The sequence below is a fragment of the Orycteropus afer genome, unplaced genomic scaffold (genome assembly GCF_000298275.1).
Source record: "Orycteropus afer afer isolate SDZICR_OR568_19922 unplaced genomic scaffold, OryAfe1.0 scaffold00377, whole genome shotgun sequence".
Taxonomy (NCBI): domain Eukaryota; kingdom Metazoa; phylum Chordata; class Mammalia; order Tubulidentata; family Orycteropodidae; genus Orycteropus; species Orycteropus afer.
Window position 1 is genome coordinate 1764080 of NW_006921964.1, and position 6638 is coordinate 1770717.

The window sequence follows — 6638 nt, forward strand, 5'->3', positions numbered from 1 at the left end:
AAAGCAAAAGTATTTGAACTTTAAGTCATAATGAATATTTATTAACTCAATTTAATACCAGTAAATCACCTAAAGATCTTGAAATTATCTTTATTCCAAAACACATAAATATTACTGAAATAAAGCTTGTTTAAATATTCTAAGTTTCATTCCAACTTTTACTGTTTTTCCAATTTTCTCAAATCTTGATTTAGCCTTTAAGATTTTTACCAACTAATTTTGCAAATCACAAAGTTTTTTACTCCATTGATATGAAAATAACTTGAAGTATCTGGCTAGAAGTGGAAATGTTTCCCCAGGCTATCCCAAGTGAGTCTTACTATGATGTCTATTTTGTCTTTTTAGAGTACTTCTGCAATGGAGAGAACTTGCCCATAGTTCCCTAATGATGAGGATCCATCCAAGTTTCTGATTACTATATTAAAACAACATTTTTTTTCTTTGATCTTAAAAAGTCTACACTTAGTTTAATATCAATCTTTATGCATTCCATTTCATTTTTGACAGCTTCTAATTTTCTTAGATTCATAACTTTGTACATTCTAGGTTCTGATTATTAATGTATCTGTGCAGCCATTTCTTCTCATTTTGAGTCATGCCACATCAGCAAATGAAGGTCCCAATAGCTTTACTCCATCCACGTCATTAATGTCAACTGTAATTTGAAGGGTCAGCTCTTCCCCAATGTATTTTGAGTGCCTTCCAACATGAGGGACTAATTTTCCAGCACTATATCAAAAAATTTTTCACTACACTTCATAATGTTTTCAGTGGCCAATTTTTTCCAAAGTGGACCACCTCATCCTTCTTCCTAGTCTGTCTTAGTCTGGAAGCTCTGTTGAAACCTGTCCACCATAGGTGACCATGCTATTATTTGAAATACTGATGACCTAGCTTCCAGTATCACAGCAACATGTAAACCACTACAATAAAACAAACTGACAGATGAGTGGTGGCATTAGTGAGCTGAAATGGACAGGTATAAGCTATTTTTAATTGGACAATCATATACCAGGAATGACAAATTGAAGAGGAATGGCATCACATTTATAGTCAAAAAGAACATTTCAAGGTCTATCCTAAACTACAATGTTGTCAGTGATGGGATAATGTCTTCATGCCTATAAGGAAGACCAGTTAATACTACTATTTATTAAATTATTCACCAGCCACTAAAACTAACGATTTAAAAAAAAAAAAAAAAATTGAAGATTTTTACCAACTACTGCACTTTGAAATTGACCAAACATGTATCAAGATACATTGATAATTACTGATTATTAGAATGTGAAAGTTGGAAATAAAGAAGTATTGGTCAAGAACTGATAGTATTGAAGGAAGAAATCCAAGCTGCATTGAAGAAACTGATAAGAATCAAAAACAAAAACCAAACCCATTGCCATCGAGTTGATTCCAACTCATAGTGACCCCTATAGTGTTGATCTTCTGAGAGTCTAATTTACCACATTGAGAACTCCAAAAGTGGACATTTATTTTTCCAGACTGTTCTTAATGAGATTGTGCCAAGTAGACAGGTACAAGCAAGTGGTAGAGCCACAGTGCTTGTCTATACATTGGACTGGAGTCCCATAAGGGAACTAACTCTGTACTTTCTCCAGATATGGTATTTCCCAATTTCAGAGAAGGTTTGTTCCAAGTTTAGGACTGAGGGCTCAGTAAAATCCTGATGGGGAAGCACCATGGAATTGGAACTGTATTATTTAAATTATGTGTGCCTAAGGCATTTCACTACTAACTACAACGGTGGCAGTTCAAACCCACCAGCCACTCCTTGGAAGGAAGATTGGGCGATCCACTTCCATAATTATATCACCTTGGAAACCCAAGGAGGGTTCGCTATGAGTTGGATCCAACTCGACGGCAGTGAGTTTGGGTTTTTTGTTTTTAAGAGTTGCAGAGGTACTGGCTTGAGGCCAGCAGGCAGCCTAAAGCTGCTGACACATCTTCTGAACACACATATCCTCACACAGGAGTCTAACCATCTTTCATGGCTGGAGACTACACTACTAGCTTTCACTGGTCACCCTGTGCCCTTTGTTTTTGCAGCTTATGTTGTTGTTGTTGTTATTTGCTGTCGAGTGCAGCTTATAGAACCTAAGATTGCACAAACTCAAAATCTTCTAGTACAGTAATTAACTAATTTACCCAGAACCTCAAACTGCTGTTACCAGCAGAGGCACAAACAAAACTCTTGCAAGAGATAGCACAGAACCCCATACCACTATCGCTAGTGGAGGCAAACAAAATACTGTTGCAAGAGACAAAGAAAGAGAAAGAGGGGGGGAAAAAAAACAAACCCTTATTACATTAGAGTTTAGCACATGCAATTTCTCTTCAAATTTATAAATCTGCAGAAATAACCAAACACTCATAGAGGTGCCAAAACACAATCTTCAGATATATATGCAAGAACTAAACCCTAGAATATACTTTCTTACAAGTCCAACTGCTATTTTTCCCCTGCATCCTATACCAGATTATCCAAGGTAGTCTTACCTACACCTGGAGAGAACAAATGTCACAAACAAATAGAACAAAGTGTGAAGAGTTAAACAGGAGGAAAAAAAAAAAAAAGCAAGACTTAACAAGGGTCTTGGAGAGCCACACTGAAAAATGGGGCTCAAAATCCAAGAGCACTTAACTCACAGGGTCTCCAGGGTCTGTGGAAGATGATGGAGTACAAGACCTTCTTCTCTGGTGTTTGTTCCTGTCCATGACCCCCATGGCTTCCATCAGGAAAAACTGCTTTGGATCCCACCGTCGTCACCAAAAAGACTTCAGATTCAAACATATTCTATAGAGACCATTTTATTAAGCCCTGAACAGGACAAAGACAAAATAGAAACAAGCATCTAGATGAGGGAAACCATCAGCTTGAGGCCAATGATGTTTCTATTAGAATATATTCTTATCCCCTCTTTCTTAGATAAAAGGTATCTGCTGTACATTATATTCTGTTCCTTGTTTATTTGACTAACATTATACCCCGAAGATTGATTGCTCTATTTGCAAAATATAGAGAGGTTTCTCATTTCTACTCACAGCTGCTTAGTACCCCATTAGGTGGATCTACCCTAGTTTATTCAACTAGTCCTGCTTGATGGGCATTTGGATCGTATACATTTTTTTTTCATTACAATTAGAATAAAAAAGTTTAGTTTCATGTATGCCTCTTCTTGAATGCAATGCATCTTCAAGATAGACTCCTGTAAGTGGTAATGCTTGTCAACAGTTACGTGAGTTGGTAAGATATCACCAAATTCCTCTCCATAATAGTTGCACCATCTTGTGTTCACACCAGTAATGTATGAGTACGCCTGTCTTCCCACATCCTGACCAAAAGAATGCATTGGCTTCTTCATATAGCTTTAAATTTCACCTGTCTTATGATGAGCTAGACTGCACTTTCAGATGCTTGCTAGAAGCAAGAGTCAGAGCTGAAGCCCCAGGTTAAGGGGACTTCAGCCAGCCCCTAGAGCCAGCACTTTAAACTTGGACTTCTAGACTCCTAAACTCTAAGAGAACAAATCCCCATTTGTTCAAGCCACCCACTTGTGGTATTTCTGTTAAAGCAACACATGAGAATCAAAACAATGTGGTTACACAAAACTGATGTCTTGCACTCCATACTTCTGGAACACTTCTGTCATTTACTTGTCTTTTTCTAATGCTTCTGCAATAGTGAAATGCTTGATAATAAGTATTCTATAGTATTTGTTTTTTGTGTGATTTCAAAATTTCCACAATCTCTTAAATTATGTAAATATCTTGTTAAAGACTGGTAGAGATATGTGAATGTCTCTACTTTTACTTCTGAGTCTTGGAGACCTTGACTTGTTTGATGAAAATGCTGCAATATATAATCCCACATAATCAACATAAATACATACTCTAGTGTTTGCTTTTTTTTTTTTCAGCTTCTTATGTGGTATCTCCTTTTTGTGTCTGGTCTTCAGCAATATTTTCTTACACATCTGGAATCTGAGTGTATGATTCTAGGATTGTACTTGTTACTACAGCATGCAAACGTGTATTAGAAAGATATTTTAATACTTGATCATTGCTTAACTATGTTTTAAAGAACTGCTCATCAGTCTATAGAAGTGGCAAAAAATGTGTAGAGTAACTAAATGATAAAAACAATCAACTGTTTCTGGACAACAACCTACGGTGCCATGTCCTACAAGAGTAAGTGACTATGCAGCACATGGTATGAAAATGGCATATTCATTATGTTCTAAAATTTTCTGATGCATACCTTTATAATACTCTGATATACTTGCCTCTGCACTTAGAAAAACTTCATATAAATAGTGAAATACTTGAATTGCAATTTCTTCACTGGTATGAACATGTAAGCTGGTAAGTGTGACAAATCACTTGACAAGTTTTTTTCATTTGTTGGAGATAATATTTATCTGATCTTTATGAGAAATATCATGAGTGGAATATACAGACAAATTGAAATTTTGACTTATACTTATTTCACTGAAAACAGTTGATTGAACTTTATCATTTAAAAAGTGTATTAATACTTCAAATGTTTTATGATGGGTTGCCTTTTCCTGTGTTACATATTTTGAGATGTGACTTACTAAAAATTGATCAAAGTGAGAAACAAGTTCAAGTAAATCCCCAAAATTTCCATTTTGTGGGGATCCAAGCACTTCATTTCTTCCTTGAAAAAATAATCCATGTTCAGCAATTATTATAAGGCAGCAACAATGTGTTGCAAAATGGCTTCCCCCTACTGATATTCTTCATTATTTTGTTTTTCTAGTTCATAAGGTAAGCTAAAACCATGTCTTCAGTTTAAATAGAACAACAGAGAGTGTCTTTAAATTGAACTGTTTTCATGTTAACAATCATATTTGAGTTGCATCAATTGCTAAATTCATCTATAGCAAATCATGAATTAAATTATTTAAGACTGAATAGTTTATAAACAAAACAATATACAAAGGCAACTAAAGGAGATTATAGTAGCCACTCCCTGTTATAGTTTTCACCATTAGCTATGCACCCTAGAAATATATTCTGGTTATAGAATCTTGTTTACCATTCAGAAGTTTTCAACAAGAATTTTCAAATGGTACTTATAGAAGCTGGCAAGTCCAAAGTTCTTGGATCAAACATCAAGCTGGAGAATTTTCCCAACTCTTGCAGCTGCAGGGTCTGAGGAGCTCAAGGTTGGCAGGAAGTATACTGGCTGTTTACTCCAACGAACGACAAATCCAAGATCTCCAGGCCAAATGGTGGATTGTTCACTCATGGACAGTCATAGGCAGCACAACAGAATAACTTTTTTTTTTTTTTTATCATTTAGTTACTCTTTTATCTCTTTTCCCAGGATGTCCCTAAATATACTGGAAGCAGGCCACACCCCTAAGGAAACGCCCTTTCAATGGATTGGCTGCTCAAAACATATACATCTGATCCCATCATGGGAATAATCACATCACAACTGCTTAAACCACACAGGATTGTGGTCCAGCCACGTTGACACAGAGCTCCAACTATCACGCCTGTGATGCTGGCAATCACTTGACTGTCTTTCAATCTTATAAGTACAAGAAAAATTATTCCACAAAGCAACATCTATATTTCTATTATTTATGGGGTTTGTAGATATGACTATTTCATATTCCAAAATAGATTACTTTATACACCATTATTAGTATTATTTTTACTACAGGAATGATGCAGAATTTGGAACAAATTTTGTTATATTTGTATTGCGATTAGTCATTTCAGCACTAGTGTTGCTTGGGCAAGGATTTGCACTCATTAAACTTAACTGTCCAATGGAGGAAGTTCCTTCTGATTCATTATACTTTAAAAAAGCAGTTAATTTTGGAATTGTCTTCAGACATTTACAAGTCCTTTTTTTTTTCTCTTCTGTGAGCATTCATTTTTGCATTCCACTGAATTATTGCCATTTCATTTTACTTAGATATAAAATTATGTAATTTTCTTCAATTTAGTTTTACCAAAGCAAATACATTTGAACAATTGAAAATAAATAAAATTCAAAAAACAAGTAAAATTTACAAAATGAAATTTACATACAAATTTGGAGTTAACAAAAAAAATTATATTTGAAATTTAGTAAGTAATAAATTGATGTGTCCCCCATCCCATCCTGCCACCCCCTTAGCCCCTGTTCCCTGTTACCCACCTCCCTCCCCTCCAGTCTCCTTTCTTGACCTTGGAGTGTTCCATTTGGAGTGTTCCACCCTGGCAGAGCCTGGGTGCTGTGCCCCACCCCCCACAGTTTTGTTCATGTTTGTTTGTTTTAAAATTATTCTTTATCTTCCTCCTCCCCTTCTCATCCCTGGTTCTCCACCCCCCCCTTTTTCTCTCTTCCCTTTTTCTGGTTCCTTTCTTTTGATTCTTCCCATACCTTGTTTTCCTTTGCATTTTTCCCTATTCTTTCACTCTTGTTCTTTTCTCTCATTCCCTCCCCCAGATACTGTGGGTTTTTTTTTTTTTTTTTTTTTTTTTTGGTCTTTTTTTTCCTTATCTCTCTTTTATGCTTTTTAAATATATTTTGAAAAGTTTTCACCTTATTTATTGCATTCCTTTTTCTTTTTGGCAATTGTTCCTGTTTGATTGTA